This window comes from Bos grunniens, chromosome 21 (assembly GCF_055505025.1).
Source record: "Bos grunniens cultivar Pamir isolate PY7600 chromosome 21, Bosgru_T2T1.0, whole genome shotgun sequence".
In the NCBI taxonomy this organism is placed as follows: domain Eukaryota; kingdom Metazoa; phylum Chordata; class Mammalia; order Artiodactyla; family Bovidae; genus Bos; species Bos grunniens.
In genome coordinates, this window is record NC_141185.1 from 23,212,768 (window position 1) to 23,240,575 (window position 27,808).

Sequence of the window (27,808 nt, forward strand, 5' to 3'; positions counted from 1 at the left end):
TGTATTTGGTGTGTTTTATGTGTTCATCGCTATTTCCTTTTGCTTTGTTATCCTGTATTTTTATCTTGAGATTGCTCCTTGTATTTCAACATTTAAGAAGGAGATGGCAGTATTGAGCCTTAGCTCTCTCTTAACATTTTTTGAAAGAGTTTAAAATTCTTCCTAAGAAGTATCACTTTAGCTAAATTCAGTTTCATCTCTTGGGATTTCATTTTCTACCCACATTCCCCTTTGTAATTCCATATGGAGAATGAAAGAGTACTCTAATATATGTTATATTAGGTCTGCATACAAAGACACTATTAAATTACTTATTCTCATTTCTGCACATCTAAGAACACTGATTTATGGGACACATAGAAACAACCTTCTTCCGAAATAAAACGAGGGCCAGCTCTTAAGTGCAAATATGTTTACAAAGTGCCTGTTTTCCTAAGGCTTTGACAGGAAGAATTAACTTTACATTTCCAGAACACAAAACCTTTGCTGAGCCACATCTTATGGTAAATAAACTGCTCTCTGTGAACAAATTTTTCACCATTTCTTTCTTTAGGGCAATAGGCTACTGCTAAGAAAATGACTTTTTTTTTTTTTTTTTTTTTTTCAGGGCTGATGCCCTAAAAAAAAGTTTAGATGATGAGAGGAATTATTTGCTTAGTCTCCATTCACATCCACTGTTTTGCCTGCATTCCAGGTTTCAAAAGGATGATTCATATACCTTTTAGCTCTATGTTGAAAAATAAAATGAGTAACAGTGCCCTTTGTCAATATCAAAAGCAATTTAACAGTGCATTTTCAGGTTATAAACTATGAGAAAGATAGAATGCTACCACAGAAAACTGGAATAAGTTGTTTTTAAAAGTATAAGCCAAGATTAGCAAACTAAGCTGCCATGTCAACGGATCTGAAACAGCAGTTGAAATGGCACCCAATACTACCAGTTATATTTTGAAAAGCTGTCCTGCCATGCTTAAAATATGTAAAAGCAATATTTTAACACATGAGATTATGTGGTTTTCTTTGAAATCTGGGTAATTAAGCCACATGCAAAAAGATGTGTAATTGTTGTTTGATTATCATTGATAGTGGGATTTTCTTTTGTGCCTTAATTTTTATATGCTTAAAATTATTGTTGAAATGTTACGTGACGAATAATTTATGGATATAACTAAGCCAACAAGCCTATTTGGTTTCCATTATAAGTGAAGGACCCAACAACAACATCTTCATTTCATATTGTTCCGATAAATTTAATGACATTATTATTTTTTTGAACCAAAAGGAAATTTCTTCTCAGCTGGATTCTTTCACTGTAGGTTGTAATCGCAAACTTTGAAAATGAGAACATAGCTATTATTTTTTATTAAAAGGATATGTTCTGGTTAGTTTGGAAAGGTCTGCTGAGTAAAGGCTTCCAATAACATGTCTAAGGACTTAAAATGTAATGCTAAAGTTAGAGGATGTAACATATATCTTTAGTACCAATGTGTCTTGTGTTTTGTAAGCTGTACAACACAGTGAATGCATAAGCCTAGTAAGGGAGTTTATATTAATACTACCCTCAGAACTCCAATTAAGAGTAGCCTAGTTAAAGATTTGCTACTTTGGAAGGGCTAAGGTCTATACATTCAGTACCAAACCCATCCTGTGAGGTGGGTAGAAGTGACATATTGTATCTTGTGTGCCATGATACTTGAAACACAGTGTCTTAAGCATAACATGTGGTCACTTAATGTTTTCTGGCTGTTTTAAATTTTATGACTATTCTCTCTCAAAAATTTCAACTTTTTTGTTTAAAGCAGCTCCTTTAAAAAAATCTTTTTGAACTTATCTTTTGTGTTACAGTAGGATCATTTTTCTAGACAAGTTCTATTTTAGATAAATAAATTTATGAGTTTCATTAAAATGTATTTCTACTACATGAATTTTTATGTTTTAATTTTTTTTTTGTCTGTACTGCATGGGTTACAGGATCTTAGTTTTCCCACCAGGAATTGAGCCCATACCCTCTGTAATGAGAGTGAGGAGTCCTCACTACTGGACCATGAGGGAATTCCTTTATATTTTAGTTCTTCATGTACTTATTAAGTAGAAGAAACACTTGAAATCTTTAAATATTTTAGTTGAAGTGCTGAATAGCTACAGTTAGAATATCTGAAGCGTTCATTGGTTTTTAGGTCAATTAGAATGTGCTTTATACTTGCTAGATATGATATACTGATATACCATGAAGCAATTCACTGGAATTGATGTTTCAGTCATGCTTTAGTTGTCTCACCTGTATTATAATCTTTTAAATCTTTTATTTTATTTTTTTAAAATTTTAATTGGAGGTTAATTACTGTACAATATTGTGTTGATTTTGCCATACATCAACATGAATCTGCCACAGGTATACATGTGTTCCCCATCCCAAAGCCCCCTCCCTCCTCCCTCCCCGTACCATCCCTCTGGGTGGTCCCAGTGCACCAGCGCCAAGCAACCAGTATCATTTGAGACTAAATGCTGTTATCAGGAGAATCTCCTTAACTTTTCCTAGCAAACTGAATAGACACAATGTTGTTATTGTTGGTGTTGTTTAGTCACTAAGTTGTGTCCAACTCTTTTGAAACCCAATGGACTGTAGCCCACCAGGATCCTCTGTCCATGGGATTTCCCAGGCAAGAATACTGGTGTGGTTTGCCATTTCCTTCTTCAGGGAATCTTCCCAGCCCAGGAATCGAACCTGCATCTCCTGCATTGCAGGTGGATTCTTTACTGAGCTATCAGGGAAGCCCTAAATGTCTTTTACATCCATGAAATTCTCCAGGCCCGAATACTGGAGTGGGTAGTCTTTCCCTTCTCCAGGGGATCTTCCCAACCCAGGGGTTGAACCAAGGTCTCCCACATTGCAGGAGAATTCTTTACCAACTGAGCCACCAGGGACCCAAGAATACTGGAGTGGGTAGCCTATCCCTTCTTCAGCAGATCTTCCCGACCCAGGCGTCAAACCAGGGTCTCTGGCGTGGCAGGTGGATTCTTTACCAGCTGAGCTACCAGGGAAGCCCAAATAGGTACAATATCAAAGTCAAATACATGCTCCTAACCCTAGATGGCGGAGAAGGCAATGGCACCCCACTCCAGTACTCTTGCCTGGAAAATCCCATATACGGAGGAACCTGGTGGGCTGTAGTCCATGGGATCGCTAAGAGTCAGACACAACTGAGTGACTCCACTTTCACTTTTCACTTTCATACATTAGAGAAGGAAATGGCAACCCACTCCAGTGTTCTTGCCTGGAGAATCCCAGGAACAGGGGAGCCTGGTGGGCTCATGTCCGCACAGAGTCGGACATGACTGAAGCGACTTAGCAGCAGCAACCCTAGATGGATCTCTAAGAGGAATGCGAAGTGTTAGGAAAATGCTATGCACTGAATTGTTAGTGTTTCTACATAAGATGAAGAAGCCCCGAGGAGAGCCTTTCAGTACTTTGAAGTTATGTAGTAATGCAGTTAAGTAATTGATGCATGTTCTACTTTTCCTACCAGTCCTTCCGGTATCTTCCACACTAGGGCAGGCTTATATCCTTTGCTTGTGATGTGTGATCCTTATTTAAAATAATCCTCTTGATCTTTATTTATTCAAGTGTTCATCAGGCTCTTCTATAAACTAGTGATGCAGAGAGGAGAACTAAAAATGGTCCTGTCCTGTTTTCAATACGCTGTACAGTTCCTGGCAGACTTCAGTGGGGCCTTGGCAGTGCTGCCCTCACGGACATGTACTTCATTATGGTGTGTAAAGAGCCACCTCTCTTAGCCAGGCTTGTCAGGATATAGCCCAAGGGAGAAGACGCCAGAGAGTCTAGGACACTTGGTCTTAAAGAAACTCTCCTTGATTGAGTGGTCAGGGTCCATATATTAGCCAAAGACTTGATGATATGCTGGTATCTGGCCATCCCGCATTTGGAGCAGAATATTGTTCTGGATAGAAACATCATTATTTCAATCTCTTTGGAGCCAGAACAATTGTTATCTTCAGATGAAGTGCGTATTGTGTTTAGATATGTACCCAAAAGAACTCACTTGACATAATTTTACCAGAATACTGTAGAAACTTGATTTGGATACAAAGGAGAAAGCATCAAAATTCAGTTTTTCTGAAAACAAAAGTGAAAATCAACAATACCCCCCACAATAAAAAGACATTCTGTTTAAGTTGTCCCACACTTCCTTACAGCTACTTCCTTTCATATGTGGCTAATTAGAATGAAATTCTGTGATATATTGATAATGTAAAATTAAATAGATTGTTTACTCACTCTTAAAAATAGCATGTTTTATTAGAACAACCTCAGAGGGCCATTAAAGAAACTTATTTAAGTATTATGCAGCAACAAATAATAGTGTCTAGTAAAATTGGTGTTTTTTTTTTAACCTTCTAATATACTTGGTCTATTTAGAAAACAAATGTATTTAATTGTTTCCATCTCTTAAATATGTCTGGTGAGTTCACTTTTTAGTTGCTGTACAAATAAATTGGTCCTAGTTGCCTTGCTTTCTTTCAAACATCATTTCAAATTAGGGCTTAATGTGGTTTGAACATTTTGCCAGAACAGTCATCCTGCTTTTGTCTGAGGGTGGTTGATTACATCTATCTTTTCCCACTTATAAATGCCAATATATTTGGAAGAATGCAAACTCAACCCGGAGACCATTTGTCATCACACATGAATTGTAACTATGTTTTATTATCATACGTAGGAGGAAATAGTAAAGAGTCTGAGGAAAAATGTAATGTCAAGACATGCTAAATATTTTTATTACATCATCATGTTCAACCTATTTTTCTCTACCACTTTTAATGCTTAAGTCCCTGGATTATTAAAATATATATAAATACCTTTTCATGTTGGATTCAAAAATAGTTTTCATGTGTCTTAGTAGCAGATAGTCAAGCAGGTATAAAATATACTGAATGGAAGAGCAAAGTTTAGCATTATTAATTCAAAACAAAAGTTTCAGTAATTATATATGGTATTCTCCAAATAACTAGAGAAAAGGCTCTGAGGAAAGAAGGCAATGACAGTGATAAAATAACATATAATTGGTTTGTGCCTGCATATATTCTGGGTGCTGTGTCTGTATTCGCCCAGTTTGTATACACTCTCTATCACTGTTTTATTGTCACAAGGAATGGAATTAAAGAATAAAAAGAGACTAGAAATATTTAGTCAGTTCCACCCCAAATCCATCCCTCAAAAAGGTAGAGATGTTTGTGTGATAGGGAAAAAAAGATGTGTTTTTAAGCACCTTGTAATAGGAAACTAGCAGACAGCCATAGTGAACATAGGAGCATGGTGAATGATTCTCCTGCTGAAATATCTTTTGGTCTGTTGAAATTTGACCTAGCTGAAGTGTCCATGGAAACCCTCAAGTCACTTTACAAAGCTTTCTTAGGGTGACTTGACACTCTAGAAACTAAGACTCCTTGGTGATTTTAGCCCTCATAACATCAAGGCAGAGCCACTTGTTGGGTGTTATCTCTTTGCATCTATCCCTGTATTTTTGTTTCTGTTTTTTAATCATAACAAAGGAGAAGGAAATTACATTAATTAGAGTATATTCTAAGATGCTGTAACAAAGAGATTTTAAAATACAGAGACTCAAAAAGGAAGGCATACAGGAGTTTCTGTTCTGTAAGGTCAAGGAATATAGGTTACTTCATTTTTTCCTGGTTTCCTTAGAATATGATCCCTATCTGCATAGTAAAAGCATGATTACCAGCACTGTCTTCATCTCAGCCTGAACTGGTGATGGGGTGGTCATAAGTAAGGAGAAGAAGCAACTGCCTTAATAAAGATATGACCTGAATTACTTACATTACTTTCTTTCACATCCTATTGACTGGAACTTAGTCATATGGCCACTCCTAGCTGCAAAGGACTCTGGGAAGTGTAGTTGGAAATAGACAATTGTGTGTCCAGCTAAAAGTAAGTGGTAAAGGTGGGGTTTTCTGTTACCAAAAGGAAAGAAGAGTATATAGAATGAGTATTGGAGTGGTCTCTGTTAGAATGGTCTCTAACAGTTTTGATCTTCTCTAGTTCAGATTCCTGATTTTATTTCTTCTCCTCTTTACTTTTCTCTCTCCCTCTTTATTCTTTTTCTTCTTTGCTTATTGCTTCCTTTCCCTTATTTTAATCTACAGTAATGACAATGCTAATATTCAATGTAAATAGCTAGTGTTCATAAGTAGCCTGTGCTCTGTAGGAAGTTGGTAGAAAAGAAAAGAATTGAAAGAGAAAGAGAAAAACGGCAGGAGAGAGAGGAAGAAAGATGGAAATAAGAAAGAAGGAAGGAAGGAAAGATAGAGAAAAAGAGAAAAAGAAATAAAAAGAAAATTAAGGAAATGAGAATGTAAGCCTTAGGAAAACTGGAATTTTTGTCTGTTTTGTTCACAGCTATATCTCTACAATATGGAATATTGCCCAGCTCATTGTTAGTGCTCAAAAAAGTTTGTTAAATGAACAAATAAATGGGTTTATTTTTCCATCTCAGGATTTGTCTTCAGACTTCCAGCTTATCCAACATATGCACTAGTTTTCCATTTGAAAAATCTTTGCTGAGTGCAATGTAGTAGGAATTTACTGCCTGCAAATTCAACTTAGTATTGTCTTTAACTGCCACATAATAGTCAGACTTAACTTTGTTTTAGTTTGGATTTCATCTTTGAATAAGATTATAATCAGTTGTTTCTCTAAGGGATAGTTGACATAGAATTATTTTGTAAAAGAGAAAATGTACAGGAGGCAACCTGTACCTTAAACATAATTTGGCTTTTCTTTGACGGGAAGGTGGTTGGTAAAACTTGGGTTTCCTGCCCTCTTTTCAAGCAGAGCAGATTCACTCTTATCATTTTAGCAGATTGGGTTCATTAATAAATTTTCTTGAAAAAAAGTGGTCTTATTCTAACAAAAGTTTAGAGTCCTTCCATTGAACCCAACTTCCTTAATTTATAGCTGAAAACATAAAGGCCTAGAGAGAATTAATTTTTCAGAGATTTCTAAAGCAGAGCCTGGTCCAGAATTCAAGTCTCCTTACTCCTGGGCTGGATATCTTCCTACTGTGCAAGTTTTGGCTCCAAAATATCCTTATATCAGTGATTTAGCGACTTGGTTCAAAAAGTGAGTAGTTCTCTTTTTTGGAATTATGTGATGAAATTTGGCATAAAATAGGAAACCAAGTTCTTCCAATAGTTATTGTCTTGTAAAAACCAGATAACATGTATGATAAATATTGGTTCAAACATGTTATTCCTCCATTGTTTTATATTATCAATTATTATTATTATTGATGAATGGTTGTTTGAGAATGAAGTATTTTCATTGTCATGGCTTTAACTGACAATTTAAAAAAATATTTCTTTCTTTATTTCATTTGGCTGCACCAGGTCTTAGCTGTGGCAAGCAGAATCTCCCATCTTCATTGCAGCATGAGGGGTCGTTTGGTTGTGGTATTGCCTGGCAGTTGTTGAGTGCAGTATGGTGTAGTCCCTTATATCACTGAATCATGGTTCTGTAGAGGTTGTGTGGGTGGAGATGACCCAGGCCCAGCATAGGGACTGACCTCCAGAGAAATGAGTGGCCCCATCACTTTCTGTTCTGAACTCTTCAACCCAAGCAACAGGTACCTTCCTTGTGTCTTTATCATAGAAAATGATCTCCACATCCTGTGATTTGGGTTCTGAGAAATAAAAGATGAAGACTCCTTCATACTTTGAAGGCCCTCTTGTTTAGTTGCTAAGTCATGTCTGACTCTTCTGTGACCCAGTGGACTGTGACCTAGCAGGGTCCTTTGTCCATGGGATTTTCCAGGCAAAAATACTGGAGTGGGTTGCCATTTCCTTCTCCAGGGAATCTTCCTGACCCAGGGATCAAACTCATGTCTCCTGAATTACAGGTGGATTCTTTACCACAGATCCACCTGGGAAGCCCCTTGAAGGCCCTGCAAGTGCCGTATTTTGAATGGATGAACTTAATACTTCAGAATTGAATGACGCTCACCTGTTCTCTATGAGCTTATTAGGTAATTTAGGCGTTAAATAAATGTGAAAGTTACCTTCATCCTACTATTTACTATTTGATTTTGCATTTAATAATAAAGCAAGTTCTCTAGGGACTAGTTTTCTGGCTAACTAATGCCTTTGCAAACCAATATAACCTCTTAACATAAAACATAAGTAATAGAACTTCAGAGGAAATGAGCTCTTGGATTCCCTGGAGCATGATTAGAAAGTCTGAAGTAGTGTTCACAAACTATTGTTTTACAGCAATTTTACTTTTTTTTTTCACAAGTGTGAAAATGTTCTTCATGGAAAGCACAGGTCAACTTAAAGTCAGAAGTACTGGTTCTTGTAATATGATGTTATAAAGAAACCTCATAAGATATTTAATAAAATTGTAATAGTTTACTTCATTATATACATTTAAGCTGTTTTGATTTTAGACATGCAGTGTTAATTTTCACATGAGAAATCAAACTAGAAAAATATTATTTATCAAATTTTTGTTTTTATTTTCTTTTATAAAGACCTCAGATTATAAAAAGAATCAATTCTGTGACAGTTTTGCAATGTGAAAAAAAATTGTGATGCACCAAAGGTATAATCCTTATCGTTATTTCCCTCTCTGAGAGATGCCTCAGGAACCATGACAAAATCCAGGCTGGAAAAAACCAAGTGACTTGGAAAGTTGGTTAGAAATAGAGCTGAGGCTAGCAGATGAGTTTCCTAACTAATGACATTGTTTACTTTGACCACCACTCTTTATGACAGGTAAAGATAAAACGATTTTTCAAAAAGCCAAAGTTGCATTTATGTATCTTGGCTTCATGTTCCACATGCTAATGACTAACAGATCATATTTCACTGGAGCAAAAAATTAAGGGAATGCCACAAATCTGACCCATGTTTTTATGTACCTAGAGGTTTTTTCCTCCCCTCCTTCTTTCCTGTTCTCTCTTCCTTTCTCCTTTCCTTCTTTCCCTTAGTCCTTTCTTTTTTCTGTTTAACCAGAGATTTATTGCTTAATTGAAGCAGAGTTAGTTGTTATGGCAATTTTTCTTCCCAAAGAAAGATAGAATAATTCACACCACTGTAATTTCTATCCTTGTCTCAGTTTGAAGCATTTATTAAACTCCCCCCACTCATGCAATATATTGTGAACTGCAAAGCTGTAAATTTCATGGGGATCAACTAAATGAAACATTTCAATTTATAGTTAAGGAAACTATAACCCAAACTCTGCTTTTACAAAGTGGGACAAAATGTAAGAAAAAAATACAATGAATATACTTATTTTCTTCCCTTATTTACAAAGAACTGAGTACATTTAGTGAGATAATAAAGAGGAGCAAAGGAAAGTGATAGACTGATAAAATGACCAATAATTCAGAAAGTAGCATGTGGCAAAGTGAATGGATAGAAATCAGGGAACAAAAACTTGAAAACTGGGGAGAATTACAAAAAGATAAAAAGGATTTAATACCTTTATCCATTTTAGATGATTTTTCTCTTGTTTTTGTGAATTTCCATACCAAAAAGCCAGAACACAAAGGAATATGCTGTCTCTCTCCCCTTTCACACACATGATAGAACTCATATCTAATTAAAGATAGGTTAATTCCTCCTTATGTGCGTTATTTTCCTGAATTTCAACTTATTTTTGTAGCAGCAAGGTCACAGTATACTTTTTCTTATTTTTAAAAAAACCATAGATTTTCTTTCTGATGAATTACTTAGCAGTACTAGCTTTTTAAACTGAATTTTAAATAACAAAACAGTTTATTCTTTTCTTCCGCTCATTTTTCTTGCTTACATGGGAATAATGAGTCAGCCATAAAGTGAATATTATATAATGAAATTAGCAAAGCTTCCTTTTCAAGTTTCTTGTCACAGTTTCTAGTTCAGTAATGATGGTTAAGAGTGACAATGGTTTGTTTGTACTCTATCCTGACACCAAGGTTTCTATCACAAATGTTTGTTTTATAAGAATAAAAAAGGCGCAAGGACAATGAGTCCTCTAACAAATCTAAAGCGTCTACCTTCATGCTCTGTTCATGATGGGAGTTCCACAGTTATAGAAACTCCCTAGGCAGCTCTCTGATGTCTGTAACACTGCAAAATATCTTACATTTATACTCTTATTATAATGCCTTCATAATATCATCTTGGGAGGCAAAAAAAGAGCATTCCCATTTTACAGATGGAATTATGGATATCAAAGCATAAGAGCCTTGCTTATGGAAGTGGAATAGGGCTTTTCTAAAAGTTTGACCCTATAGTTTATTGCCCAAACTTAGATACTATTGATAATGAAAGGATTACTATTAATAATTACTGAGACAATAGTTATGAGCTTGGACTGTCCTGAGGGACCTATCATCACTTTTACTAGGATCCAACACTGATTCTCACGTATGTCCATTTCTCAGTGTTTCTCAGACTTCCTCTCTGTTCTCACTAAGTATGTGCAAATAAATATAATAGTTACCTTATGAGAGGGAATGGCAGAGTTTGAACTTCATTTAATAACTTGGGCTCTGGGTGTACCTTGAGCATCTTAGCATTTCTCTGCTTCAGTTTCTTCCTCAGTGAAATGGGGATGGTAATAATAATACTCACATTTTAGGGACGTTATATGGATTGAATGAGTAAAATTCTTGGACTAGTGTCTAGTACTTACTAAGTACCATATTGTTGTTCAGTTTCTACATCGTTTCTGACTCTGTGACCCGATGGACTGTAGCACACCAGGCTCCCCTGTCCTCCACTATCTCCTAGAGTTTGCTCAAAGTCATGTCCATTGAGTTGGTGATGTTATCTAACCAACTTATCCCCTGCCATTCTCTTCTCCTTTTGCCTTCAATCTTTCCCAGCATCAGGGTCTTTTCAAATGAGTCAGCTGTTTGCATCAGGTGGCCAAAGTATTGGAGCTTCAGCTTCAGTATCAGTCTTTCCAATGAATATTCAGAGTTGATTTCCTTTAGTATTGACTGGTTTGATCTCCTTGCAGTCCAGTGGACTCTCAAGCGTCTTCTCCAACACCACAGTTCAAAAGCATCAGTTCTTTGGCACTCAGCCTTTTTATGGTCGAGTTCTTACATCTGTACATAACTACTAGAAAAACCATAGATTTGACTATACAGACCTTTGTTGGCAAGTGATGTCTCTGTTTTTTAATACACTGTATAGATTGGTCATAGCTTTCCTTCCAAATAGATGGAAAGCATCTCTTATAATAATGCTGTAGCTGTAGTCACTGTCTGCAGTGATTTTGGAGCCCAAGAAAATAAAATCTGCCACTACTTCCACTTTTTCATCAAAATTACAATATATACAATACTTACACTATTTTGATCAGGAATATAAATAAATAATTGTAGTGATAAAAAAAGAAGATATACAGTGCAATATTTGGAATTAGTCACACTTAGATTCTTATCAACTATATGATTTTTGCAAATTAATCTCTCAGAGCTTTGAATTCTGAATCTGGAAAAATAGGAAAAAAATATGCTTACTTCAATGTGAAGGTTAAAGAAGATACAGAGAAGTTCCTAGTATAGAGCCTGTCATTACTGATGCCCAGCAAATAGTAATTATTAACACCCTGATTATATAACTAAAAGAATGTAAAAAGCATCTTAGAACAAAACTTTCTTACCTAAGGGGAGGAAAAGAAGCCTGCAAGGTCTACCAAAATAAGTGAGGAATAATAAGGATAAAGCACTGTCCTTCTGGAGTTCAAATTCCATTTATGACTGTTGAACCGAGACTGCTAAGAATAAAAGGCCTTAAAAAGACTCGAGAGAATTCTTGGGACAACAAATGAGTGTTACAACGGAATATTGTGATGTGTTAAGTGTAAATTACTGAGAAGCATATGGATTAAATTTCCTTTCAGCAATGCACTGGTTTCAACATTAATGGGAAAGAGAAATGAGAACAGGGTCCTCCCGAGTTAAGCAGTCTCTGATGTTTGCCCCAGCAGGGTTTTAGGTGGACTCACAAAGCAAAGACTGAGAAGTGCGTCCTGGGGAAGGTCAGGAATAGAAGAATCAAGGATGCACATTGTACCCTCAGCCCCAACTTGGGTGAAGTCCAAAGATTACATGTCAGTGTGGCCTCAACTCCAGCATATGAAAAACATTTTAAGTCCCATTAGGAGGAGTTTTGGAGAAGGAAATGGCAACCCACTCCAGTATTCTTGCCTAGAGAATCCCATGGACAGAGGAGCCTGGTGGGCTGCTGTCCTTGGGGTCTCAAAGAGTTGGACATGACTGAAGCGACTTAGCACGCATGCAGCATTGGAGAAGGAAATGGCAACCCACTCCAGTATTCTTGCCTGGAGAATCCCAGGGACAGAGGAGCCTCATGGGCTGCCATCTGTGGGGTCGCACAGAGTCAGACACGACTGAAGCGACTTAGCACGCATGCAGCATTGGAGAAGGAAATGGCAACCCACTCCAGTATTCTTGTCTGGAGAATCCCAGGGACAGAGGAGCCTCATGGGCTGCCATCTATGGGGTCGCACAGAGTCAGACACGACTGAAGCGACTTAGCAGCAGCAGCAGCAGGAGGAGTTTAGGTAATAGCCATCGGCCCAGAAGATGGTTGATCATCTTTTCTTCATGTGAATGGTAAAATTAAAAACTCTTCCTGTTAAAGAAGCTAGAGGATTCCCCAGATAGCCAAAAGCAAAGAGTTCCTATGAAACCTTTCCTAAGTGTTGTAAAGTGAAAGAAGCAATTACCTTAGGACACACCTTGCTAAAGGTTGCACACAAATAATTGAGATAAGGCTCAGATACTCACAGACACAACACTTCAAGGCTGAGTCTAGTTCCCTGGGAAGGAGCTTGGCGGTGACATTCTCCTCACTCGGGGGTGCTGTTACACTTCCTGCAAAACCAACGATGAATGCTATTTTTGCTTTTCATCTTTTTGAATAAAAGCAAAAGTCTTTGGATTTCTTTCAGTTAGCGAAAACAGGTACTGATATAGGTCTTTGATAATAGCGAAGACGAGTATTGAGGAAGTTTGAAAAGCAGGGGTTAATGGTAATGTCCTGAAAATCCAAACCTCTTTGCAGCAAAAATGAACTTGAAAAGAAATATGGTTGTGTTCTGTCCTTTTATAGATAAGAGATTTGAGACTCAAGTAGGTGAGATGGCATGCTTAATATTCCCCAGTTGATTAGTGACAGAGCTGTGACAAGAAACCAGGTCATCTAAGGAATTTCACAGTCAAGAAAATTACTTGACTTCATCAAGGCCACACCCAAGGTAAAGTGGGCACTGAGGGGATTTCAACCAACATCTGTCTGGCTCCAGAGACTACACACTTTCTACAACTCCACACTGTTGCTTTAGATTAATTAGATGCTAAAGCTGAAACTCCAGTACTTTGGCCACCTCATGCGAAGAGTTGACTCATTGGAAAAGACTCTGATGCTGGGAGGAATTGGGGGCAGGAGGAGAAGGGGACGACAGAGGATGAGATGGCTGGATGGCATCACTGACTCGATGGACATGAGTTTGGGTGAACTCTGGGAGTTGGTGATGGACAGGGAGGCCTGGCGTGCTGTGATTCATGGAGTCGCAAAGAGTCGGACACGACTGGGCGACTGAACTGAACTGATGACCAAGGTATCATATGTTCATGTTAAATTATGACAGTAGAGAAGCATACTAAATGAAAGCAGAGTCCTCCTCCTTTTCAGTGACCTTATGCTGTCTGTCCCCCCAAAGCCCTCTATTTACATGTCCTAGAGGTAAATGCATAAACATTTTTTAGTATTTACTTTCAGAAACTGTAAGTATATCTTTTAAAAATGTTTTTATTTGAAAAAAAGCTCAGACTTTCAAAAAAGTTGCAAGAATGATAGAAATTTTATCCAGATTCAATGCGATTGACGTTTTGGCTAAGTTTCTTTATCATCTATTCTCTATGTCCATCTCTCAGTCTATCTGTCTACCTATTTATCTATCTATCTGTCCATCCATCCATCAACTGATACTATTTTTGTCTGAACCAATTGAGAGTAAGTAGTTAACACCCTGGCCCTTTACTTTCTGTCTTAGTCTGTTGGGTTGTTGTAACAGAATACCATAGACTAGGCGGCTTATAGATAACAGAAATTTATTTCTCACAATTCTGGAGCTGAAAAGTCCAAAATCAAAATGTCTGCTGATTCAGTGTCTGGTGAGGGCCTGCTTCCTGGTTCATAGATGATTTTCTGTCTTCTTACTCTGTCCTCACAAAGCAGGAAGGGATGAGGGAGTCCTCTGGATCTCTTTTGTAAGAGAACTGATCCCACTCATGAGAGCTCTGTCCTCATGACCTCCATCCTCATGACCTCTTCCCAAAGGCCACCAATGCAGAGACGCAAGTTCGATCTCTGGGTTGGGAAGATCCCTTGGAGGAGGACATGGCAACCCACTTCTGTATTCTTGCCTGGAGAATACCATGGACAGAGAAGTCTAGTGGGCTACAGCTCATGGGGTTGCAAAGTTGAACATGACTTAGCACACATGCGTGCACCATGCTGCTATAGCACCCTGCAATGTAGTATACTTATCTAGTTGCATGTGTGTGTGTGTATGTACATCTGTGCATATATATGAATGTTTGTGTGTATTTATGGTTATGTGTGAATGTTTCAGCAAGCATGTATATCTGTGTATAAACTTGTTTATCTGTGGAATAATTCCTTAAAAGAGAACTTATGAGTCAAACAAATTTGTTTTTTATGTTCTTACAGATGTTACGATTTCCCTCTTGTTTTTGTTTTCAGTGCAGTGTATTTTGTCTTCAGTATAGTGCTTATATCTCCCAGTCCTCATCAACTGGACACAGTCAAAGGTTTTCATATTTTCTATACTAGTAGGGATCATCTTAGGGCTTCCCTGATGGTCAGTGGTAAAGAATCTGCCTGCTAATACAGGAGATGCAAGAGACGCAGGTTCAATGTCTGCATTGGGAAGATCCCCTGGAATAGGAAATGGCAACCCACTCCAGTATTTTTGACTAGAAAATTTCACGGATAGAGGAACCTGGTGGGCTATAGTCCATGGGGTGGCAGAGTCCAATGCAACTGAGCATGTAGCATGTAGGGATCATCTCAGCTGGATGGCAATGAGGTGTATCCAGCTTTTTCCAAGTCTGACATGTAAAGTATCTGTTTTGTTTGATTGTTGCAGTTCTACTAGTATTGTCCTTCATGAGACCCGCCTCTGGTGAATGGAGAGACTGATCACAAGGTGGTTACTTATATCTTTAGGGAAAAAATACCAAATCATTTTCTCCTACCTTTATTGAGGTATAATTGACAAACAGAAATTGTACATACTTAAGATGTATGATGTAATGTTCTGATATATGTGAATGGTTACCACAATCATGCTAATGAACACATCTGCTACCTCACACAGTTAACTTTTTTTGTGTGTGAGAGTAACTGAGATCTACTCTCTTAGCAAATATCAAGTATTCAATACAATATTGTTAACTGTGTTCATCACGTTGTACATTAGAACTCCAAAACTTGTTTATGTTGCATATCTGAAGCTTTGTACCCTTTGAACATTTCCCCATTTCCCTCACCCTGTAGTCTCTGGAAACCACTTCTCTACTCCTAAGTGGTATACTTTTTTAGATTCCACTTATAAGTGAGAACATGCAGTATTTGTCTTTCTGTATCTGGCTTATTTCACTTAGTATAATGTCCTTCATGTTCATCCATGTTGTCACAAGTGACAAGATTTTCTCTTCTTAAAGGCTGGATATTATTCCATTGAGTATTATTCTATTCTTTTTAAAGGCTGAATATTATTCCATTCCATTTCACAATGGAATAATACATAATATGTCACATTTTCTTTATCCATTCATCTATTGATGAATGCTTAGGTTGTTTCCTTTTCTTAGCTATTTGAATAATACTGCAGTGAACATGGGTGTTCAGATATCTCTTCAAGATACTGATTTCATTTCCTTTGGATATATACCCAGTGGTGGGATTGCTGGGTCATATGGTAGTTCTATTTTCAAGTTTTTAAGGAACTACCCTACTGTTTTCATAGCAGCATCATTTTGCATTCCCACCAACAGTGTACAGGGGTTCTAGTTTCTCTGCAATCTCACCAACACTTATCCTTTAATTTTTAAAATAATAGCCATTCTGATAGATGTAACGTGATATCTCATTGTGGTTTTGATTTGCACTTCTCTAATGAATACTAATGTTGAGCATTTTTTCATATACTTGTATATCTTCCTTTGAGAAATATCTATTCAGATCATTTGCCCATATTTTAATTGGATTATTTGTTTTCTTGTTATTGAGTTCTTTGAGTTCCTTATATATTGGGTTAGTCAAAAAGTTCATTTGCAGTTTTTCCATAAGATGTTATAGGAAAAACTGCAAATGAACTATTTGGCCAACTCAATATTTTAGATATTGGTCTCCTATCAGATGGTTTACAAATACTTTCTCTCATTCCTTATATTGTCTTTTCACTTTGTTGTTTCCTTTGCTGTGCAAAGCTTTTTAGTTAGATTCAGTTCCATTTTTTATTTTTGCTTTTGTTGCCTGTGCTCAGGGGTTCATATTCAAAAAATGATTTCCTAGACCAATGTCAAGAAACTTTTTCTCCATATTTTCTAGTGGTTTTACAGTTTCAGTGCTTACATTTAAGTCTTTAATCCATTTTGAATTGATTTTTGTGCATGGTATGAAATGAGTCCAGTTTCATTCTTCTGCATATGAATATCCAGTTTTCTCAACACCATTTATTGAAGAGACAGTCCTTAACTTTCTGTGTGTTCTTGGCACCTTTGTCAAAGATTAGGTGACTGTAGATGTGTAGATTTGTTTTTAGGCTCTCTATTCTGTTCCATTGATGTACATAATCTATGTTTAGGCTCGTACCATACTGTTTTGATTACTATGACTTTGTAGTATGCATTGAAATCAGGCAGAAGAATGACGTCTCTAGCTTTGTTCTTGCTCAAGATTGCTTTGTCTAGTCAGGGTCCTCTCTGATACCATGTGAATTTTAGGATCGACTTTTCTGGTTTTATAAAAGAATGCTTTTAGAATTTTGTTAGGAATTGCATTGAATATGTAGATTGCTTTGGGTAGTATGAATATTTTAAACATGTAATTCTTGATTGAAGTCTGTTAGGAGAGAAATCTTTAAAATCTAAATTCCAGGACTTCTCTGATGGCTCAGTAGTAAAGAATCTGCCTGCCGATGCAGGAGACATGAGATCGATCTCCAATCCTGGAGGAGTCCACATGCCACGAAGCAATTAAGCCTACGCACCAGAACTATTGACCCTGTGCTGTAGAGCCTGTGATCCACAACTACTGAGTCCATGTGCTGCAACTACTGAAGCCGATGTTTTCAAGAGCCTGTGCTCTGCAACAGGAGAAACTACTGCAATGAGAAGCCTCCACACTGCAACTGGAGAAAAGCCTGTGTACCAGCGAAGACCCAGCACAGCCAAAAGTAAAAATAAATAAATAAATTTTTAAAAAGCTAAATTCCCCTCTTGACTATGTTGTTGTGGTATGGGAATGTTATCTAGGATCTTGAGACATTTTAGTAGAAAGCTATGTATGGATGTGAGAGTTGGACTGTGAAGAAAGCTGAGTGCCGAAGAATTGATGCTTTTAAACTGTGGTGTTGGAGAAGACTCTTGAGAGTCCCTTGGACTGCAAGGAGATCCAACCAGTCCATTCTGAAGGAGATCAGCCCTGGGATTTCTTTGGAAGGAATGGTGCTAAAGCTGAAACTCCAGTACTTTGGCCACCTCATGCGAAGAGTTGACTCATTGGAAAAGACCCTGATGCTGGGAGGGATTGGGGGCAGGAGGAGAAGGGGACAACAGAGGATGAGATGGCTGGATGGCATCACTGACTCGATGGACGTGAGTCTGAGTAAACTTCGGGAGTTGGTAATGGACAGGGAGGCCTGGCATGCTGCGATTCATGGGGTCGCAAAGAGTCGGACATGACTGAGCGACTGAACTGAACTGAACTGAATGATATATAGTATAAACATAGATTAATAAAAAATGTACATTTAGATATAAATCTTTTATGCTATTGCTATATTCTGTGAAGAATGGGCTATAACAGAGTCTCCAAAACTGCTACAGTATCACTCAAACATTTCTGAGATATATAATAAACTCAAGAGGAAATATTTGTTCATGGCAAATGGCCTTATAATTATTTTAAATATTTAGCTAGATGGCTTGATTTCTTTTTAAAATTATTACTGAAGTTATTTTGGAAGAAGATGGTTAGGTAGAATTCCACCATCTTGGGAGAGAACTTCAGATTAATTTTTTTTTTCATTGTTGAAGAAACCATTAATTTTTCCATTTATCCCTTAACCCTGCTTCCCCATACCGCCCACCCCCACCCCCAACGTGTAGTCCTCTTCCCTCCTTTCCTCCTCCAGAAAAGAGGTGTGGATATTTTGAAAAGGAAGCCTCTTTTTCCATGCCATGAATTTTGCCCACAATGGGCTAATTGCCAAAGCAGTTGGCCACCTGTGGGAGTAATTAGTCACTTGTCAGTCCTTCTGAGGTTAGTCAATTGCAGTTGCAATTTATTATATGCAGTTTTGCATCCACAAATAACCGTGGCTGTTAAAACCACCCATAGAGGAAAAAAAAAGGTGGACAGAAATTTTTTTTTTAAGTTGGCATTTTGCTTAGCATTTATGAATGAAGCTTGGGTAACATTCAGTCCTATTCATTTTATCCCAATCCTCAGAAACTGGAGTTAGGGAGACTGAAGAAAATGTATTCCAAAGTCCTATTGGGAGGGGTGGACAGGAAATATGATTGTGTTTCTTTGTAATTTTCCTTGATAAAGTTAAAAGGTGATTCTTGTTGGTTGTTTTAAGATTTTAGCCTTCTATGGTACAGATTGGAAAAGGCGATGGCACCCCACTCCAGTACTCTTGCCTGGAAAATCCCATGGACAGAGAAGCCTGGAAGGCTGCAGTCCATGGGGTCACTGAGTCAGACATGACAGCGACTTCACTTTCACTTTATACTTTCATGCATTGGAGAAGGAAATGGCAACCCACTCCAGTGTTCTTGCCTGGAGAATCCCAGGGATGGCGGAGCCTTGTAGGCTGCCGTCTGTGAGGTCGCACAGAGTCAGACACGACTGATGTGACTTAGCAGCAGCAGCAGCATGGTACAGATATGTATAATGTAAAGTGAATAACTTTATGTTTAAGGTGATCATAGCAAGAGCTTTGTTCTCATTGGTGAGCAGCAATGTGATGGCAGCCATCTTGGTTAACCATTGTGCAGTTAATGTGGTTTACTGGTGGGAGGAGAAGGAGATGACAGAGGATGAGATGGTTGGATGGCATCACCAACTCAATGGACATGCGTTTGAGTAAACTCTGGGAGTTGGTGATGGACGGGGAGGCCTGGAGTGCTGCAGTCCATGGGATTGCAGAGTTGGACGTGACTGAGCGACTGAACTGAACTGTTATGATTATATCCATGGGAGGAATTCTCCATTCTAATAATTGAATTCTATATATTGAATTGTCATAAAAAGTACCTTATGTGTTCCATAACACCTTATGGAAAAATCGAAATGAATTTTTTGGGCAACCCAATATTTATCAATGGCTGCTATTATCAGTCATGATGCCAGGAAGTAAAGAGTATATGGAAAGATGAGCAAAAAATAATTCAGGTCACTAATGTTTCTGTGTGTGTGTGTGTGTGTGTGTATTAGGAGCAGGGGAAATAAAAAATAGCATGTAAAAATATCAGGATTCTTTTGGGTACAAGGAAAACAGAACCTCACCCAAGTTGTCTTAAACAATGAAGTATATTTTTAGTATTTATTAGTTATTGAATTGAAATGTTAAAAAATAGAGTGGGATAAATGTGAGACTTTTTTTCCAGGAGCACAACACTGTCACCAAGGACCCAGATTCTTTGCATTTCTCTGCTCTGCTTTTTGTAGTGCCTGCTTCATCCTGAGGCTGGTTCCCACCATGGCTATAACAGGAACTGTTTTTCCCAGATGAACTCAGCAAATATCTCCTTGTGTGTCATTAGCCCAGACTGAGTCATGTACTTATTCCTAAAGAAATTACTGTGGCCAAGGGGATGGATGCACTAACTGGCTTAAAGGCCAGTGTTCTAGTCCTAGAGACAACTCCACTTAAATATCAGTTCAGTTCAGTTCAGTCGCTCAGTCGTGTCCGACTCTTTGCAACCCCATGAACTGCAGCACGCCAGTCCTCCCTGTCCGTCACCAACTCCTGGAGTCCACCCAAGCCCATGTCCATTGAGTTGGTGGTGCCATCCAACCATCTCATGCTTTGTTGTCCCCTTCTCCTCCCGCCTTCAATCTTTCCCAACATCAAGGTCTTTTCCAGTGAGTCAGTTCTTCTCATCAGGTGGCCAAAGTATTGGAGTTTCACCTTCAGCATCAGGCCTTCCAATGTATATTCAGGACTGATTTCCTTTAGGATGGATTGGTTGGATCTCCTTGCAGTACAGGGGACTCTCAAGAGACTTCTCCAACACCACAGTTCAAAAGCATCAGTTCTTCGGCGCTCAGTTTTCTTTATGGTCCAACTCTCACATCTATATATGACTACTGGAAAAGCCATACCTTTGACTAGATGAACCTTTGTTGGCAAAGTAGTGTCTCTGCTTTTTAATATGCTGTCTAGGTTGGTCGTAGCTTTTCTTTCAAGGAAGAAGCGTCTTTTAATTTCATGACTGCAGTCATCATCTGCAGTGATTTTGGAGTCCAAGAAAAGAAAATCTGTCATTGTTTCCCCATCTATTTGCCATGAAGTGATGGGACCGGATGCCATGATCTTCATTTTTTGAATGTTGAGTTTTAAGCCAGCTTTTTCACTCTCCACTTTCACTTTCATCAAGACGCTCTTTAATTCCTGTTTGCTTTCTGCCATTAGGGTGGTGTCATCTGCATATCTGAGGTTATTGATATTTCTCCTGGCAATCTTAATTTCAGCTGTGCTTCATCCAGCCCAGCATTTCACATGATGTACTTTGCATGTAAATTAAATAAGCAAGGTGACAATATACAGCCTTGTTGTACTCCTTTCCCAATTTGGAACCAGTCCATTGTTCCATGTCGGGTTCTATACTTCTATACTGTAGAAGTATCAGTTCAGTCCAGTTCAGTCGCTCAGTCATGTCTGACTCTTTGCGACCCCGTGAATTGCAGCACACCAGGCCTCCCTGTCCATCACCAACTCCCAGAGTTCACTCAAACTCACGTGGTGCCATCAATATTCATGTTTCTATGATGCTAAAGAACAGAAACATATTTGAAAGGCTTTCTTGCTTATCATATAATTAGGAATGTGGCCACCTGCTCTATCAGTTAGCTCATGAAATGCTTTGCTTGATTTTAGGCTATGACTCTTGCTTACTAAGAGAAAAAAACTCAGAGACCTTCCGTGAGAAATCTGAAGATAAAAAAAGTGTATGAATGTATACACATTTGATCCTCATTATTTGCAGATTTAGTATTTGTGAATTTGTCTACTTGCTAAAATTGGTTTGGAACCTCAAAATCAGTGCTCGTGCTTTCATGGTCATTTGCAGACATGTGCAGCATGGTGAACAATCTGAGCCATCTGAAGCCCATGTTCCCAGCTGAGGTCAAGTGAGAAGATACTCTGCCTTCCTGTTTCAACTCTCGTGCTGTAAACACATGTCCCTTTCATAGTCTATTTAGTGCCACGTTCTTCACATTTTTTGTGCCTTTTGTTGGTTATTTCACTGTTTGAAATGGCCTCCAAGCATGGTGCTGAAGCGCTGTCTAGTGTTTCTAAATGCAAGAGGGCTGTGATGTGCCTTCTGAGAAAATACATCTGTTAGGTAAGCTGTGTTCAGGCATGAGTTATAATGCTGTTGGTTGTGAGGTCAATATTAATAAATCAACTGTATATTAAGTAAAGTGTGTTTAAACTGGGGCACACATAAAGTAATGTACTGATTGGTTGATGAAAAAGTTGTGATCCAAAGGCTCTCAGGAACTTAGCCTTGTTATTTCCCCTAGGAGTAATGGGTTCAGTATTCACTAATTCAGTGCTCTCAGTGACTTTGTAGAATATAACTACTGCAAGCAATAAGGATTGACTGTATATATGTGATTTCATTTAAACAAATGAAGAAAATATCTTAGTCCAATATCCAGGCAAGGATTCAGTCACAGAATTCTAGTATGTAAAACACTTTATTTTTAATTCCTGTTAGTTAAAAGGAGAGTTCAGAGTTTCTAAGTAGTCCACTTGAGGAGACATACACAACCTATCTGCAATTTACGTTTCTCTCCACCTGGGCTCTTCTATCTGTGTCCTCTCTACCTTCTCTGAAATGAAAGGTCCTGATTTACAGGCTTCCACTGACCATAGTTTCAGTCTCATTCACTGGATGTAATGAACAATAACACATGATGAAATCCACTGTCTTGTCTAAGACCACTTTTGTTACCTTCCTTTCCCTAATGCTCCCAAACCAAACTTTGCAAAACTTTGTGCTGCCACTGGAGATCATGAGTTGAGGCCCACTAAGTCAGTTGTGATGGGTAGGATGAGGAGGTGTCCTCTGCATCTAGGATTCTGTGTGCATCATTCCGTTTGACTTTTGTTTCGCTCAAGCTTGGGCTGTGTTGCCAGCAGCAAGTATGCTGACTGAAAACTGTCACAACAGCGATCATTACAATCCGGGAGTTAAGTTTGACTGGAACATATGTCTTCAATTTTAATAGCTCAGCTTCCCAGATGCCCTAAAGGAGAATATTGCCTGAGAAGGAGCTTTTCATGTAAGAATAATTTGTGTTAAGTAGCTCAGTGATCTGTTTGTTAGGTTAGAGCTGACAGTTTGTTTATATTTCTAAAGGGGTATGATGAATGGGGGAGAAGTTGATGCTAATTAGCCTAAATTGTTCCTAAGAATGTAGAGGGCTTTGCCAGTTTCATTGTTTCTGTTTCTTTGCACATTTTAAATAATTGAATGGAGCTCAGACCATTCATCATAATTTCAGGCAAGATGGAAATAAATGAATTTAGCACGGGTCTGCATGTGTAATGGAAGATATCACTTTAAACGGCAATTAGATAAGACATCAACTTGGGACTAATGCAGACTATTCTAATCCATTTGCATAAAAATATCAAACATGAACGTTTTCATTTATTCCATTAATTATCTCTGTCATCATAGGAGGATACAGACTTTCTTTTTGAAAAATCCATCTATCTCCATTACAGAAATTGTGCTGTGGTATAAAATTGGGGCTCATGGCCTCTGAACAAAAGATCTGTGGCCATCTTGCTAAGAAAGTTCCTTCCCCTCCCCTGATGTCATCATACGCCTCTCTGAAACCTGTTTGAGGATGGACTCCATGCCCGGCCAGGTAGATAATGAAAAAGGCAGGAGAGAAATATTTTTGAAACTTAGGATTCATATAATGGTTTGAGTTCTACAGTAAGAGTTAATATACTAGTGGGGGAATATTTTCATTATTTCTCAGGAGTCCTCAAACATGTATTTCTCATGTATGCTGGGTTACATAGTGATATGATGCTAAGCCTAAGCCTACAATGTAACTTCCTATCTGAGTCAATTCAGCATTTCCTCTAGGTAATAAGGTTAACATAAATCGATTATTTTGTAAGAGTATAGGAAAATATATATATTTTGTTAACACACATTTTGAGAGTTAAAATAAAAAATGAAACTAAATTTGGAAAGTCTATGATTTTTTTCAACCTTTTAATCCTCATTGGAGGCCATTCTTTTTTAATTTATGCACATAAAATACCACAGGAAGAGATGGTATAAATTTGTGGACTGTGGAGAATGAGTGAACATTTTTGAATCAGGATCTTTAAAAGGGGTGAAATTTGAGTATGATTAAGTTAGGAAAAAGCCTCGCTTACGGCGGAAGTCGGAGACTCTGTATACATTATGGGCATGTCATGGCTTTTAAAAAGTTATGTTAGACTTCTATACAAATTGTGAAGGAATTTGTATAACCCCAAACAAAATTCTGTGTGGTTCTGAACTTTTCCAAAGTTGAAAAAAAGAGAGAGAAATAATGCTGGTTATTATTCCTATCAGGAGCAAACCTTACTTTCGGTGGGCTGGTTGCTTATACTGCCTGGGTGTTTTCCTGGTCACTAGTTTTCTCGGAAGGAAATGATCCTCAAGCTTAGGCTAGCCACGTTTGTGCATATGTGCCCTATAATTGGCATTTATTAAGGAGACCTTCAGTTTGATGGATGACTGTCAGAGCTGAGCCTGCCGCTTTGAAGCGAGTTGACTCTGCCGAGTTTTGTTACATTAACTCATTAGAACTCTGCACTGCTTCAACCCGCTCTTTGTTTACTTTCTTATAATTAAGATTTTTGAGCAATCGATTTTCAGAGACTTGGCAGGGGCCCATTCCCAACTTGGAGACTTTGCCTGACAGAAAAGTATTCAACAGAACAAATATTCACAATAAGAACCTGAGGATTAAAAGTGAGGTTTTTGTATTCTCTTTAGTTAGCTGCCAGTTAATGAATTGCTTTTAAACATAAAAATGGTTTATTAAGTATCTATATTTCATTAACGGCATTATTCCTCAGCTTTAAAAAAAAAAGGGATTCCTACAAAAGCAACAGCTGTAGAAATATTTTCAAACCAGGGTATTAATAATTGCAGCTTGTATGTATTGTGATATTTTAGCAACAGCGTAAGCAAGTAATTAAGAAATAATTAGGGAAACAAAAAAAAATAATCGGAATTTAAAGATATATTTTCAGGAGAAAAAATGCATCATAGGTGCATTTAAACATTTTACTGTGAATAATTAGTACATCCCAGTTGTGTTTTTTACTTTTATAATGTGAAAAATCCCCAAAGTTGTGATGACATGTTTAAACCTAAAACTGATGTTTCACTTTCTCTTTTGAAACTCCAAAGAAAGTACACATGAAAATGCTGAAAATGAGGATCTTTTCCAATGTGTGTTGGTGAGATGAACCGTATTTCCCGTATGCTTGGTGTCCCACACATACACTATCTGGAGAGGCACAAAATCGTGATGTGGTGTTTGGTGTGCGTGTAGTTTGAAATCTTTTCAGTTGACATCTATAAAAACTAAACACTTGAGGAGAAAGGATGTGCTTTTACAAAAAGCAAACATAGTTGGACAGTGTTTGCGCTAAGATTTCAGACTCATTCATGGTTGTCTCTCTTCTGACTTGTTATAACTAGTTGATAAGGTGATTATCTTTGAGGTCTCTTTACCAAAGATAATGACTTGAGGAGTATGCATTCATCATGCTGTCCCGATATCTAGATGAGTGAAAAAGGAAAATAAAGAATGAATGAGGAAGGAAAAATAAACAGCATCTATTTATGAAAATGAAGACTGTGCTGGATCATAATTTATAGGCAGCTCTCTAATGAGTTCTTAGAGTAATTTTATGTGGAGCGCTACTGTGAAACAGTACTAGGTCACTTGACTGATGTTCACAGAAGGCAAGGGAAAATGAAACTTGGTTGTTTTTAGGTCACAGATAATTCAACTTTCTTTATTCTCTTAAAAGAACTTGAGTTAGCAGAAAATAGTTAGACTTCTTTGCCAATGAAGACAACCTTTTAAGTTTAGTGATGAAGTTGGTTCATTTGTATTTTATTCAGAGGATGGAAAATACAAGTAATTGACTCCTTATTTGGTCCACAATGTTCAGTTAATGTATTCAAAGTTATTACTAGATTAAAAAAATGAATTCACAGGTCAAAACTTCCTTTATTGTGGAGGAAACTGGCAGTCATCAAAAAGGCCATTAAAAACAGTTTAATGAAGAAATATGTGACTGTTTAAGAAAACCGTCTAGTCTAAACTTAGCAGGAGGGCCATGGGTCCTTTTCCTACTAGGCTGCAACAGTATAAGAAAATAATCTTGCATCTTTTAGGCTTCTGCATAAGTGTTCACTTCAGAAAGTTATTACTTTAGCTGAACAGATAAAATACAATTTTACATGGAAAACCTGAAGCTAAAATAAAGTTCCTGCTAATTTTATATTAAAATGTGTGGAATTATATTTTAAACTTTAAATGGATACTTTAGTGGTAACTAAGACTTTAAATGCTTTTCCCTTTCAACCTAAAAATGATGGTGTCCTGTGTCCTAAGCACAGTTCTAAGTACTATACATGATTAACATTTAATCATCATAGCCCCTTGAGGTGGGTGCTGTTATTACCTTCATTTTAAAGTTTATAAAACTGAGGTATAGAGAGGATAAGTAACTTGAGCAATGTCACACAGCTAAAATGTAGTAGATTAGGGATTTGAACATAGGCATTCTGACTCCAGATTCAAGGCTCTTAACCATTCTGCAGTGCAGCCATTAGTTTAAGTTGTTGGAAGATCTATACACAAATATCTAAATCCACCAAATTTATTATTCAAAAGACTTCAGGAATGGTATTCCAAAGATTATTTCACTATGTTTGGAGAAACTGTTCCAGAGGAATATTATGTTAATATACTTATATACATAGTAATATCCTTTTTTCTTAGCTTTCATATCCCAGAACATGACTAACAAAAGGGTTATAGGCTTAACAGTGTGGTTAGGTTTTTACCATGTGTGGTTGTTGCATTTTGGGAGGGACAGAATTTGACTTATGGCCTACCCAAGCAGTTGTAATATTGAGCCATATTATAACAGGGTTCTGCTTTGTTTTAAAAACACAACTATTATTTTGAAAAGGAGATAGAAACAATAGTAAAAAAAAAAAAATCTAGGCTCTAAGAAGTAGTTGCTATAAAAATTTGCCAAGTTTTCAGAAGTGAGTGTTTTGAAGTCTGTTTAACAAAGTCCAGCAATATTTAGGTTCAATAAAGGAGACTGGTTTTTATCACTAAAGTTGAGTAATGAATTCTGGGATAATCTAAGCTGATTAAACTTAAAAAATTATACTTTTTTGATAACTTTAAGAAAGAACGTTGCAAATTTGGCTGAACTACAGCTCATAAACCTTGTTGAAGATAATTCAGAGGTATAAAATGCTATGTGTAATTTTGGGGAGATTTCAAATTCCTAGACAAAGAAATTTTGATTGCCAGACATCTCTGAATTATCTAGCAGAATACAATGTCCATATAGGAAATACTCTGATGAGGAGACTGGTGAGAACCAATGCTTTCATCTCAAAGTAAAAAACAGAAAGTGTGTACAAGGATAAAATGTATGTGAAGAAATTTAAGCAGTAGATAAAATTTTGTGTGTTTTTTTATTCACCAAAACTGATTGAATGTGTTCTGTGGTTTGAGTATGCAAGAGTGAGCAAGACAGAGGGGAACTAACATTCTAGTGAAGGAGACAGGAATAAACAAATAATATAATGTCAGATAATTTTAAGTTATAAAGAATGTAAAGTTAAGTAAGGGGAGAGAAAGTGATGTCTTTGGGGACATGCAGTGGACTCTTTTAAACAAAGTGGTTAGGAGAAGGCTTCCCTGAGGTACAATTTGAGCAAAACTCTTAAGTAATCTAAATACTTAGTACATTAGTGGCATTTGTCACCTAGGATAAGTAATTTTTAACATTTCTATCCTCTTTAGATAAAATTATTTTTAGTAATATTAATGTAATGAAAAGAATGATAATAATGGCTAGAGAAAACAGCAGACAATGAAAAAATGTTATCAAGCTTTATGGTAGTGTCATGCC

The 27,808-nt window shown here is 37.4% G+C and overlaps 1 protein-coding gene and 1 long non-coding RNA gene across 7 annotated transcripts in view; both read left to right on the plus strand.

Annotated features, from left to right (window-relative positions):
- LOC147349228 (uncharacterized) overlaps window positions 1-27,472 on the plus strand; it is a 45,764-nt gene extending 18,292 nt beyond the window's left edge. Inside the window, exon 3 of one of the 2 annotated variants that reach the window (XR_015149719.1) lies at window positions 17,251-27,472. This is a non-coding gene — a long non-coding RNA (uncharacterized LOC147349228). The remainder of the gene's footprint in view (window positions 1-17,250) is intronic. The other variant, XR_015149720.1, reaches the window with a different exon arrangement.
- Window positions 1-27,808, plus strand: part of SLC25A21 (solute carrier family 25 member 21) — a 528,802-nt gene that overhangs the window by 50,461 nt on the left and 450,533 nt on the right. The window lies entirely within an intron of this gene.